General features: G+C 44.0%; 1 protein-coding gene across 5 annotated transcripts in view; it reads right to left on the bottom strand.

Annotated features, from left to right (window-relative positions):
* PRICKLE2 (prickle planar cell polarity protein 2) overlaps positions 1 to 14,579 on the bottom strand; it is a 392,599-nt gene that overhangs the window by 155,994 nt on the left and 222,026 nt on the right. The window lies entirely within an intron of this gene.

Below are 14,579 nucleotides of genomic sequence, written 5' to 3'. Positions count from 1 at the left end.
CTGGGAATGTCTTTGGAAGCAGCAAGGGTAAAAATCACCCGTCACCTCATTCCTAAACTTGTGCATGTGTTCCTCCTGGCAAAGCTTAAGGCCAGTCACAGGAGGGGGAGAAGTGAACAGGAGGCTGGGCTGACCCCATTCAAATCCAGTCTGCTCCCACAAGACCTTGGGGAAGATACTCATCTCTCCAACGATACTCATCTCTTCCTGCCTGTTACATACACTCGTCCCAGCCTCTCTCTTGTCCCCTCAGGAACAGGATTGCAATAGTTGTCTACGCACATTAACAGCTGGAGGAGATACTATATTGCCCTACCTCTTCTGCAGAGCTGTGTGGTCACATGACCACGTTCTGGCCAAGAAGGTAACAGTGGGCTTGGGTGGGACTTGGAGAATCTCCTTAAAATACAGTAGATGCAGGAGGGAGGGGGGATAAATTAGGAGTTCTGGATTAACATTTATACACTACTATATCACTTTCACGCATTGGAGAAGGAAATGGCAACCCACTCCAGTGTTCTTGCCTGGAGAATCCCAGGGACGGGGGAGCCTGGTGGGCTGCTGTCTATGGGGTCACACAGAGTCGGACACAACTGAAGTGACTTAGCAGCAGCATATATAATACAGATAGCCAACAAGGACTGACTGCATAGGACAGGGAGCCATGCTCAGTATTTTATAATAACCTCTAATGGAAAACAATCTGAAGAAGAATGTATGTTTGTATGTGTGTGTATAACTGAATCACTTTGCTGTACAACTGAAACTAACATAATGTTCTACATTAACTACACTTCAAAGAAAAGCCCCAAGAGATTAAAAAAAGAAAGAGGAGATACTCTCTTTTTCTCCCTTTGTGTTTTGCTGTCTGGAATACAGATGTGGTGCAGCAGCTGGGACAGTGGAATGACCCTGAGGAACAGAAACATATCCTGAGGTTAGCAGGGCTGGAAAAGAGACGCCTAGGTCTCTTTGACATAGTGAAACTGCCAGACCAGCCCTGGACATCCATCTCTAAACTCCTTTCACAGGGAGAGAAATACATGCCAACTCATCTATGCCACTGGTAAGGTTTTCTCGGTCCTGTGCAGCTCAACTTCATCATTACTGATAAATAAAGCTCAGCAGTAATGTAAATAGAATTATACCCTGCAGGCCAAATCCAGTCAACCACCTGTTTTTGTGTGGCTCAGGAGTTAAGACTGATTTTTAGAGATGAACATTTGCAATCAATCTGAGAGGAAATGATAACTCTAATCCCCACCGGCTCAAAAAAGAATTCTATCCTTTTCATTAGTACACCTGTATTATGAAAAAGTTATACTCATCTGTTATCATATTTTGAATTTTTCAATAAAAAAATGTGGTGGAAATCTGCTTTTTCATTACTTAAATACCTACAAACTGTCCTTGATTTTGCCTTGTCCTGCAAAATGTAAAATACTTACTATTCAGCTCTTTACCGAAAACATCTGTTGACCCATGATATAGACAAGTTCTAAATACACTGCTAATCTTATAGAAAATGCTCAATAAACGACAGCTATTATTATAATTAAATCTCCTAAAAAGCTTGGCAATGAAGTTACTCTATTATTTGTTCCTTTTCACAAGATCTTATAACCCTACGGAAAAGTATGGCTTAATTCTTTGTTGACTTAGTAAAAAAAAATCTTCCAGTTAACCTCACCCTTCCCAAGCATCTCCACTTTCTTTGATACTTCTTGGTCACCAGGCAATAAAAAATAAACATAACAAGCACAACAAAGACACAATACATTGTTTCCCATTCACCAGTCATAGACCTGTATCTTTAAGGCCACCTAACCAAAAAAGGGACACAGTGAGTGACTCAAAGGGATAAGACAAGCCTAATTTCATTTACATCTCTCTAGAACGTTTTGGTAACTGGGCATGCTATCCTTCCGACATTTCCCCACCTAACTCCAGATGTGACTGGTGTAAATTGCCCATCTGGTACAAATAAATGGAACCTTGGGCAAAGTCACATGTATGATTCCACCATTCGCCACATGGTAGTAATGCTTCAATCGTGGTCAGACTCAATCTGGGCATCTAGGAAGAGCCTCTCGTGGAACAGTTCAGGAGCAGTTCAAACGTGAGTTCCAACCTTCTCCGACAAAAGGAAAATTACATGGCTGAGTTAAACTGGCATCTCCCAACCTTTTTGGGCAATGGTGCCAAGTTTCTGGCTCAGGCACACATTTCTCAGCCAGTCTGTGTCTGCTCCTTTCCCCACCCTTCTACCCCCAACCTTCAGTTAGACATGCTCTAATCTGTAAGAGTTTGAGTTGTTTCAAATACCAGGCTTGGGAGTATGAAATGAAGGTGCAGAACAAGTGCAGCAGCAGCTCCAGATGGGGAAAGAAAGGGACTCAGGCGACCCTCACTGGGAAGAAAGGGCTTGGCGCTGGCATAGGGGTGTAACTGAATGCGGTGGCACTGAGTGGGATGCTGGGAGACAGAGCCTTGTCTCTGGCTGGGTGTTGACTCTTTCGAATTACCACATCCAGGCTCAGCCCCCTGGAAGGCAGGCCAAGGGAAAGCACTCTGGAAAGTGTGGAGGTTCAAAAGATTTCAACACATCAAGGAAAGAGAGGCTTCGCCAACGGCTTAGGAGGTGCCGGGTAAGCCTGGGAAAGGGATCAGCTCCTTAAGATCATCTGTGACCCCTGATTATGAGTTATTCATGTTGCAAAGAATCTGAAGCAGGCACTTGGAATGGGAGGTGGGGGAGAGAGTTTCTGATTAACAGTTATCATGTATTTTGTCTCAGCACTAAATGTTCCCCAGGAGGATATGGGGAATGTCTCTTGCAGCATTCTCTGTAATAGCCTCTAACTAAAAACTAACCAAATGCCCATGGGGCCGGGGGTCGGGGGTGGGGATGGGATGGATACATTGTGATTTACTTAAAAACAGAATTGTATACAATTATAATGAATGATCTACAACCACATACAACAAAATGACCTAATCTCACTAACACAATATTGAATGGAAAAAACCCAGGTACAAAAAGAGGATGATTCCATTAGAGTCAAGTACAAAAACAGGCAAAACCTATCACACTAGAAGAAAGGCAGGGGCAGGAGGGGCCACTCTGACACTGGTGACATTTTATTCTTAATCTGTGTGCTGGTGACAGGGCTGTGTTCCCTTTATAAGCACAGGATATGTTCCTTTGAAAAGATTCAAAACATACAGTGTGACCTCTAACAGATAGGGAATCATAGTTTGCTAGTTTTGAAATAAGCCCTGGATATTTCAGGGATGAGACACCCACATAAATTCATTTGACCATAAGGTTCAAAGAGAAGGGATACAATCATAATGTTAGTAGCTGTAACAATAGCAAATATATATAATTATAGTAATAAGCTCATGTTTACTCAATGTTCACCTGTGCCAAACACTGTACAAGTATTATTTAATCTCTATAATAAAACTATAAAGTATATGCAATGACATCCCATTTTACAGTGGAGGAAATTGAGGTTCTGAGGGGTAAAGACATGCACCCTGACCTGATATAAGCATATGGATGGGATGCAAGTCAGGGAAAGTTCTTGGCAAAAAGAGATCTGGATTCAGGTCTCCTAACTTTTGAGTCAACATGCCCCTGGAGGGTTGAAAACTGTCCCCCTAAAAATATGTGCATGTCTTAAGTCCTAGAACCTGTGAATGCTACCTTATTAGGAAAAAGGGTCCTTGCAGATATAATTAAATGAGGATTTTGAAGGGAGAAAGTTATCCCAGCTCATCTGGTTGGGTCCTAAATGTCACTGTGTACGTGTCCTCATTAGAGTAAGGCAGAGGGGGACATAACGCATGCACAGAGGACAGGACAGTGTGAAGATGGAAGCAGATATACAGTGATGTGGCCACAAACCAAGGAACACCGGCTGCTGGCAACGTCAGGACCTGGAAGAGGCAAAGAATGAATTCTCTCCCAGAGCCTCTGGAGGGAGTATGGCCCTGCCAACACATTGGTTTTCGAACATCTGACCTCCAGAACAATGAGAGGATAAACTACTGCCAATTTACGGAAATTTGGTAAAGCAGCCATAGGAAATGAACATGCTCCGCCTTAACTAAACATTCATGCACCATCGTGTAAACAATATTTTATAAGATAGCCACAGGAGTCCCTGAGAAGCATCCTGGGGTCACACAGGTTTGGGAATTAATCTCAGACAGGGTTCTTTACACTTAGACTTCTCAAGACGTTTAGTATGTTTATTGTGCTTCACGTTTCTTGGAGAAGGGGCTATAGTGATGCAGAATTTCCCAAACTTCACAGGAAGAGCCCAGCGAGCAGTCCTAGGAAGATGTGCAGTATGCCATGCTGACAACAAGGATGATACCCACGAGGGGACAAAGGCCTAAAAAATTAAGAGTTATTACTTTGCCAAGTTCATGATTACTTTTTTAAAGCCTCCTAAGCACAGAGGATGAGATGGTTGGATGGCATCTCATGGATGCCATGAGACTGACTCAATGGACAGGAGTTTGAGCAAACTCCAAGGAGACAATGAAGCTCAGGGAAGCCTGGTGAGGTGCAGTCCATGGGGTCACAAAGAGATGGACACAGCTTAGTGACTGAACAGCAACAACCACCACAGCATCGTAGTTATCAGATCAAGAGCTGGACTGGATGAGCTCCACAGGGCCTTCAAAATCTAACAATTCTTTATGTGTAAAACCAGACATGGTTCTTGCCCATGGCAGATATTGCTAATCAATCACAACACAATCCCCCAAGCTCTGATAGGGTCCCCTAGTCCTTAACCAGAGCTCCAGGCAAATAAGATCTATGTACTATTCCTGTCCTAGTAACTCAACACACACACAGAACACAGAAGTCGTTCAGTCGTGTCCGACTCTTTACGATCCCATGGATTGTAGCCCACCAGGCTCCTCGGTCCATGGGATTTTCCAGGCATGAATACTGGAGTAGGTTGCTGTTTCTTTCTCCAGGGAGTAACTCAACAGACAATACAAATAAACAAACCACGGCTTGTGGGTTTTCAGAAACATCTGTATTATTTTCTTCTTGCCCCAAAAGAATGTTCTCATGCCCACCAATATTTATTGACTTTCCCCCCACCTCCATTTCTAGAATGCACAACCTTTGCTCTGATTTTTAAACCAAAACTCCAGCAATGATGGTGAGTACTTTTGGGAGCAGAGAGGGGAGGGTTTAGGGTACTCTACATGCAGTCTAATCTTTGTTCTCTGGGCATAATTTTCTCCAACAAATCAAAATATACATGCATTTACTGCCCTCTGAGTTCCAAACCCATTCATGGAAACTGCAGTTGATTTTTTAAATCTTTGCATCCTGAGTGAAATCCCAGAGCAGCAGCTGCATCTGATCAAACTTCCCCAGCAGGAAAGTTCAGAAGCTCGGGGTCTTCAAAGAAAACCATTAGCTGGGGATGCAATTTTAGAAGGTGATGAAACACGGATGCCTCACTCCTACTGTAAGAACACCTTTCTCAGTGGGGTATACAGACTTCCACAAGGGGTAACTACCACTGATCTTGTTTTATAATTTTTAAAAAAATCTGAAAATTAGAAACATAAAGTACATGGAATCAATGAGGCTATGAAGGTTATCAGTCATACCTCCATCCCCTAAAAGGAAGAAGGAGTTGAGAACAGTAATAAAAATATTCTTAATTTAACAATGTATATTAAGTAATTTAACCATCTATTTTAGGTAACAATTTTCTTGCAGTTTCTGTGTCAGACCCTGAGCAAGGTCATGGTTAGGCAGCTCTGTGAGCCCCTACAAGGTGCCACGAATTGCACACTGAGGATGGACATTGAGTAACACAGTTTCCGCCCATCAGGGATTTAGGGAGAGGCAGACAGTGATCACCAAGAAAAACAATTTTATACCTTGAGAAATGCTCTGGACAGAAAGAAAGAACATGATGTGGCAAAGAGAAACACAGTGAGTTGCAGGGTGTGAGTAGCAAAGCAAAGCCAGGTAGGAAGTCATCTTGGCAGAATAACATTTAAGCTGAGGATGTTGATGATGAGAAGCTGCTAGCCAGGCCAAGTTCTAGAGGAAGGGCATTCCAAGCAGGAAGAAGAGCAAATACAAAGGCCCAGAGGCAGGCAGGACCTTGGATGTGAAGGGCCAGAGGGGCTGGAGCATGGGGATGACTGTTTGGGGAAGAAGGTGTCCTTGCAGAGGCAGACTAGGGTCAGGCTTTGTTAAGATTGTGGGGAAGAGGAAGGCATCTCAAAGTCCGTGGTAAAATGGATTTTGTTCTTATTGGATGGGAAGCTGATGGAAGCTGTTACACGGAGGAAGGTGAGAACTGATTTAAGCTTTAAAAACAGTAGGTATTTGGGAAGGTTACTGAGTAATCAAAGTGAGAAACAATGGTCACCTATATAAAGCTGTGCCTGTGGAGAGGTGAGCGGTGTTCCCTTGGGGATAAACATCTTTTCTGTCATTGCTTACTGAGGTGTAATTTACCTACAGCCAAACATGTATCTTCTACGCAGAGTCTGATCCATTTTGACAGATGCTTATACACATGAAACCCATACTCTACCAAGAACGTAAAGCAGTTTTTGTACCCAAGAAAGTGACTTCTAGTTCCCTTTCCATCAGTCTTCCCTCTCCCATGTCCAATGTGGGATCTGTTTTTGAGGGAGAGGTGAAAAGACTCATTTTCACTACACTGGACATGGGAGTGTGTGCAAAGAGAAAGATCAAAGATGCCAAAAGCTTGTAGCTCAAACAACTGGATGGCTGGAGGTCACCATTGGCTGCCCTGCCAATGGTAAAGGCTTGGGGAGGAGAATATATCTCCAGTTGTGCTCTCACACGTCAGGTTCAAGAAGCTCACTGAACGCCTAATGAAGATGCTCAGAAAAGAGTTGTACGAGTAAGCCTGGAGCTCAGGCGAGAGGTCCAGGCTGAAGACGTAAATCTTCACAGGAACTCATGGATGTAAGTCATCGCAGGAAGCCATGGACTGGATGATGTCAGCAAGGGAGCAAATAAAGACAAAAAGGAGAAGAACGAGAAGAGGATAGGAGCAGTTCAGGAGAAAGAGCAGCAAAGGAAATTGAGGCAAGAGGAAGATGCCGCAAGTAGGATACAGAGAAGTCTGCTGAAGGAAGGGGAAAACCACAGGAAGGAGGGAATGATGCACTCATGCAAATGTTCCTGGCCAGTGGAGGGTGATCCCTGCATCTTTTATTTCCCTACAGAGTACCCAAAACTCTGTAGCGCAGGTCTCACTATTACAGAAAGTCCTGTACATACGAACCTTCAGGTTACGATCTTTCAAACATGTGAACATGTATTCCATCAACATCACACATGAGCGAAACTGCAGCTGGCCCTCTGTCTCCTACTGTTAACGATCCTTCAACTTTACCATCTCCCAGCTCGTCTCCCTGTTCCCATCAGTAACTCTCCATGCCAGCCCCTGTACACCAGTTGTTGTACTATACTACTGTGCTTTTCAAGGTACTGTACTGCATGATTAAAAATGTTTCACTGCTTCTGTATGTTTGCTTTTTTTATGTATTATTTGTATTATTGCAAACCTACTACTGCTGCTGCTAAGTCACTTCAGTCATGTCCGACTCTGTGCGACCCCATAGACAGCAGCCCACCAGGCTCCGCCGTCCCTGGGATTCTCCAGGCAAGAACACTGGAGTGGGTTGCCATTTCCTTCTCCAATGCAGGAAAGTGAAAAGTGAGAGTGAAGTCCCTCAGTCATTTCCGACTCTTCGCGACCCCATGGACTGCAGCCTACCAGGCTCCCCCATCCACGGGATTTTCCAGGCAAGAGTACTGGAGTAGGGTGCCAAACATACTACAGTACAGTACTATATAGACAACTGTGTTAGTTGGGTACCTAGGCTAACTTTGTTGGACTTATGAACAAATTGGACTTAGAAATACAGTATTGGAAGGGAACTCATCTGTATCTAGGGGACTTTCTGTATTCTCATTTCAAAGAGAAGGAAAGTGAGATTCAGAGAGGGAGTGACTTGTCTCAGTTCAGTTCAGTCCCTCAGTCAAATCCAACTCTTTGCGACCCCATAGTCTGCAAGACACCAGGCTTCCCTATCCATCACCAACTCCAGGAGCTTACTCAAATACATGTCCATTGAGTCAGTGATGCCATCCGACAATCTCATCCTTTGTTGTCCCCTTCTCCTCCCACCTTCAATCATTCCCAGCATCAAGGTCTTTTCAAATGAGTCAGTTCTTCGCATCAGGTGGCCAAAGTATTGGAGTTTCAGCTTCAGCATCAGTCCTTCCAATGAATATTCAGGACTGATTTCCTTTAGGACTGGCTGGATCTCCTTGCAGTCCAAGGGACTCTCAAGAGTCTTCTCCAACACCACAGTTCAAAAGCATCAATTCTTTGGCACTCAGCTTTCTTTGTAGTCCAACTCTCACATCCATACATGACCACTGGAAAAACCAAAGCTTTGACTAGATGGACCTTTGTTGGAAAAGTAATGTCTATGCTTTTTAATATGCTGCCTAGGTTGGTCATAACTTTTCTTCCAAGGAGTAAGCCTCTTCTAATTTCATGGCTGCAGTTATGATCTGGGGTGATTTTGGAGCCCCCCAAAATAAAGTTTTTCACTGTTTCAATTGTTTCCCCATCTATTTGCCATGAAGTTATGGGACCCGATGCCATCATCTTACTTTTCTGAATGTTGAGCTTTAAGCCAACCTTTTCACACTCCTCTTTCACTTTCATTAAGAGGCTCTTTAGTTCTTCACTTTCTGCCATAAGGGTGGTGTCATCTGCACATCTGAAGTTACTGATATTTCCCCGGGCAATCTTGATTCCAGCTTGCGCTTCATCCAGTCCGGCATTTCTCATGATATGTACTCTGTACATAAATTAAAAATGCAGGGTGACAATATACAAACTTGACGTACTCCTTTCCCTATTTGGAACCAGTCTCTTGTTCATGTCCAGTTCAAACTGTTGCTTCTTGACCTGCATACAGATTTCTCAGGAGGCAGTTCAGGTGGTCTGGTATTCCCATCTCTTGAAGAATTTTTCACAGTTTGTTGTGATCCACACAGTTAAAGGCTTTGGAATAGTCAATAAAGCAGATGTTTTTCTGGAACTCTTGGTTTTTTGATGATCCAAGGGATGTTGGCAATTTGATCTTTGGTTCTTCTGCCTTTTCTGAATCCAGCTTGAACATCTGGAAGTTCACAGTTCACATATTGTTGAAGCCTGGATTGGAGAATTTTGAGCATTACCTTGCTAGCGTGTGAGATGAGTACAATTGTGCAATAGTTTGAGCATTCTTTGGCATTGCCTTTCTTTGGGATTGGAATGAAAACTGACCTTTTCCAGTCCTGTGGCCACTGCTGAGTTTTCCAAATTTGCTGGCATATTGAGTGCAGCACTTTCACAGCATCATCCTTTAGGATTTGAAATAGCTCAACTGGGATTCCATCACCTCCACTAGCTTTGTTCATAGTGATGCTTCCTAAGGCCCACTTGACTTCACATTCCAGGATGTCTGTCTCCAGGTGAGTGACCACACCACCGTAATTATCTGGGTCATGAAGATCTTTTTTGTATAGTTCTTCTGTGTATGCTTGCCAACTCTTCTTAGTATCTTCTGCTTCTGTTAGGTCCATACCATTTCTGTCCTTTATTGAGCCCATCTTTGCATGAAACGTTCCCTTGGTATCTCTAATTTTCTTGAAGAGATTTCTAGTCTTTCCCATTCTATTGTTTTCCTCTATTTCTTTGCACTGATCACTGAGGAAGGCTTTCTTAGCTCTCCTTGGTATTCTTTGGAACTCTGCATTCAAATGGGTACATCTTTCCTGACTTGTCTAAAGGCTACTTACAAGAAGAGCTCACATCCTGATGTGTAACAGATTTGCCCCAAGTGCATTTGCAGCATGTTAGTGAGTCAGGCTACAAAAGGGGTTCTGGGGTCACATTAGCAGGGAAGGTACAAAGTGAAGTGAAGTCAAAGTCGCTCAGTCATGTCCGACTCTTTGTGATCCCATAGACTGCCTAGTCCATGGCATTCTCCAGGCCAGAATACTGGAGTGGGTAGCCTTTCCCTTCTCCAGGGGATCTTCCCAACCCAGGGATCAAACCCAGGTCTCCTGCATTGCAGGCGGATTCTTTATCAACTGAGCTATAAATGAAGGTGCGAAGTCATAGTTAAAACAGGTTTCCCTACTCCAGGGCTTAGAGCCTTGAATATGCTAGTATGAATTGTGATGCCTCAGAAAAGAGTTATAGGGTATTGCTTCTTCCAAATACACATGGAACCACGTTTTTGCTTTCTCGTTTAGAAGAACCATTTGCCATACAGGTGTTTCCTACGACACTGTAGGGGAACCACTGCTAGAAGGCAACGGGATCATGGCTTCAAAATGTGTCAGAACAAAGTCTAAAGTGTTCTTACAGACGTTATGTCACTAGTAGCCAAAGGAGAAAGGGTTGACATGAACACTCCATTTCACAGATAATGGAGGCAAAGTGCATGAGGTTAAGTGGTTTGCCCTGTATCACAGTCCTGCAGCAATTAAGCAACTGGAAATCAGCCCCGGTCCATGAGCCCAGGGGCAAGAGAAATCAGGTCAGGTCAGGCCAAGGGGGAATCAAGCTGGAGACAGAAAATGAGGCTCCTCCTCGCCTCTGCTCCTTTCTTTACAACCTTCCCTTGGTGTTTGCTTTCTTCAGCAATCTATCTGGGGGGAGGCAGTTATGCAAAAGATGGAGGAAAAAGAGGGGCTCCGTGTGGGCTCAGCTGACAGGCAACAGGGAAAGGCTTCAGTCCTGTTGGATGTGTGAACTGTGAACAGTCTTGCAGGAAGAGCCTGAAGGAAGTGTCTGGAGAAAAAGAAAGAAGAGACACTGGGGACTATGGAAGGAGCCCTTAGAGGACACAGAGATGCCTTATGGATTCCAAAAGCTGCAGGGCTGAAAAGCACCTCCCCTCCAAAGTACTCAATCTGACCTTTTGTCGTCTTGGCCCAACAGTTAGAGAACCGAAGGCGAATGAGCCAGACGCTCCTCCACGATGAACATGAATCACTACACCCCACGCAACCTCCCTACATTTGGCCACAAGAGGCCCTCATGGACTGCAGCCACCCGCCGCATTTTTATGATGTCCCAGCAGGGAAGGGTGTGGCACAGAAAGTTGGGGGAGGGGTCACTAGATCCAAACTGTTAAGAGAAGATTAGCGTGAGCGCCAAGGACACTGAGTTTGGACAGTCACAGGTTTTAAGTCCCACTTGGTAGCTTTGTGACCCAGAGGAGCTACTGAACCTTTCTGAGCCTATGCTTCCTCATCTGTAAAACAGAGATGATAACTGCATCTACTGTGCCGGGCTTACTGTCAAGATTTTAAAGGATAATAAATGAAAAGGCAAGTGTGTCCCTAGGGAGAGTCCAAGGACCCACCAGAGATGCTTCTTAAAACACAGATTTCTAGGTCATACCCGAGACCCTGAGAAACAGACTCTCTGAAGGGTATTCTCATGCATCAGACTGTCTAAGAAAGCTTGGTAAGACATGGTATTCTGTGCTTGGCAAAGACTCAGGAAGTTAATAGCTAATGGTTGCCATCATCAATTATAACATGTTAATATGAGACATTTTCTCTAGGCTAGACAAACTGAGGTTCAAAATCAGACTTTATCTGAAAGCTAACTCAACAGATAATCATTCATCCTCAAAAACCTAAATAAAGCCTCAATCCCTGGAAACATTATAGCATAGGTGAATACAAAGGGATCTTTTGTAAATGGGACTAAGAAATCAAGTGGTCACTTTTTTTTTTTCTTTTTTAAAGAAAAAGCAGCACAAGGCAAACTTTCAGAGATGTGATAAGCAATGTCACCTACACACTCCCTGATGTCTGGTATCTTGCCTGGAAAGGTGTTCCGTGAAGAGGGAGACCCTTGTGATGGGTATGATTGCTGTATGCAAGCTGACTACTAAAAGTCAATTGTGAGGCAATTCTCAAAGGCCTTTGGGCTACACTTGCAGGGAAATCATACGTGAGTTTTCCCTGACACTGAATTCCACATTACCTGCATCTGTCTGTCCCCTCCACTGACCCTCCATCTTTTGTATCTTCTGGAAGACATCCAGATAGAAATCTTTGCAAAAAACGAGTCTTCCTCTGCTTGTCACACAGAGCAGCAGGGTATAAAAAGACAACATCACCCTCTGCAGCGTCCTCCCCCACGCCCCCCAAAAAAAATCAAAACTGCATGGCAATCAAATGCTAAGTATACTGGGAAAGAATCCTTTGTCATTTAGACCTTGAGAAAAAAAAACAACACAACTTTTTGGGAAATTCTCCATGCAATTTCCATAAAGTTTCATTATATTCAACTAGAATTACCATTGTTTTAGTAGCTGGGGGAAAAAAAAAAAGATTCCCTTTGCTTCCTCTCACTGACCTCAGAGTATCATACTGAGTTTCTATTCACCCAGAGCGCTCCTATTTGATTACACAGCTAAGAGGTGCTTCACGTGACCAGGTGCCTTTCAGAAAAGATTCAGAAAACTAGCTTGGGGAGCAGAGCATCTCTAAGATAATCAGAAGCTGCAGATTTCTGTAAACACTACACAAAGCAGGGCCTTGGACCCCGTGGTTGTCCCTGGCCAGCATTTAATTGTCCATTCTTCATTTTACTGATGTGCTTCAGGGGTAAACCCAACACAGAACCACCCTGCCTTCTCAGCAAACAGTTCTACAAAGACTATAAATGTCACCACCACCAAACTGGTGAGTATTAGTTCAGACCTCTGCCTCTCTCATTCCTTGAGACATCTGTGTCCCTGAGGAAAACAAGCCGGGCTTAAAGGAAATCTTGGGGAAAAGAGCCAAGAGCTTTTCCTGTGAAGGCTAGTGGGAGGAGGCCAACAGGGAAGTAGGCTTGATAAAACGGTCTTAAAAAGCTCATTGAGGGACTGAGCAAGTTATTTCAGTTTCTTAAATGGAGGCACACCACCCCCCCCACCAAAAAAAAAAGAAGAAAAGGCTTGTTGAGCAAGAAGCTTGACAGGTTGGGAGAGGTGGAGGGTATCACTGCAGAAAGATCGCCTGGTAACAGAGCTTTCTTGTATTACACCCAAAGCTGTGTACCATCTGAGCCTGATCCGGGAAAATACTCAAATCTCCTGGTAATTTCCTGCAGACAAGACATTTAATCATCTCCAAGCCTCTACCACAAGAGAAAAAAAAAAAAGAAAAGCAAAAAACCTAAACCAAATGATTCACACTCTTAAAAATGAATCTGCCTTCGGAACACGAACTGTTTTCTGCTCTTGAAAAGCAGCCACGATTTGTTATTCTAACAAAGTGTTCCCTTCCTCCAAACAGAAATAAAAGTCGCTCAAGGAGGGCTTGTGCTGATTTCTGTTCTGCATTTCTTGAAACTTCCACCCAGTCAACAGTTTCTCCTGGCAGGTTCTCAGAAATCCAGGGAGAGCTGGGGAGTCGGTGACTGAGAACACAGGATCATTTTTATAAGCCTTCCCCACCCCCCTAGTTTTTGGCCCCATGGGAAGATGTTTTATTGCAGGACGAGCAGACTTAGCTGCACATATAAATTCTTCACTGCTCAGCTCACTTGACACCTTTATCTGAGTTGCCCAACGGCTGGGAGGGTTTGGCAATTGATGATTTGAAAAAGGAAAGGTCCAAATCCTCCCCAAGTGGTATGTGTTCTGTCTGTACATACAGGGCTGTGTCCATCTCTCTAATTACTCAACTAGTTGCACAGCTAAAAACATCTGTTTGCAGAAGGCAAGGAACCCAAAGTATACAAATGATTCACAACACCTAAACAACTGCGAATGAAGGCCAGTCCAGTCCAGCAAAATGAAGGCTGCTCTAAGCCAAAATAATTTAATATGGGCGGAAATGGAGTTTGGCAATTCATGCATCAGACTTTGCTTCATTTGGGGAAGGCATTTCTTCTAGGAGCCTCGTCTTCAATTAAACACATACACACACACCCCATCCTCCACCACCCCCGCCCCCACCCCCCGGCCCTCTGCATTAGGCTTTAAGTTTGCTCATGTGTACCTCAGGAAAAACAGACTGGGGAGAGGGACGAAGCTCAAAATGCATCTTTTAAATAAACCTTACCCCTCTCCCCCACTCCAGTCCCGATGGACTATTTTGGTTTGGAAATTTCCCAGGATACAGCTGCCTAGGCACCCCAGATCTGCAGACTCTCAGGCTTCACTAAGTCCAAAGTCTCCCAGCAGCCAAGAGGGTACATCTGCAAATCTGGACAAGCAGGGGTTCTAACATATTCCCCCCAGGAGCTTTCCCCATCCCACAGACTGTTTTATTCCAGCTAGGAAGGCCAGGAGAGGGAGGTCTCTCCCCCACCTCCACCCCCAATCCAGGGAGAATAAATGAACACATTTCTGAGCTGCTTCATTATAGATAATCCACCAAGAAGAACAGCAATAGGCATTTTTAAAGTTCTAGGAAAACGAGCCATAGGAATGTGGGGAGAAATACATCATCTTTTAAACCA

This window comes from Bos grunniens, chromosome 22 (genome assembly GCF_055505025.1).
Source record: "Bos grunniens cultivar Pamir isolate PY7600 chromosome 22, Bosgru_T2T1.0, whole genome shotgun sequence".
NCBI lineage: Eukaryota > Metazoa > Chordata > Mammalia > Artiodactyla > Bovidae > Bos > Bos grunniens.
The sequence above is the reverse complement of the archived record's forward strand: the minus strand, read 5'-3'. Positions and strand labels throughout refer to the sequence as shown.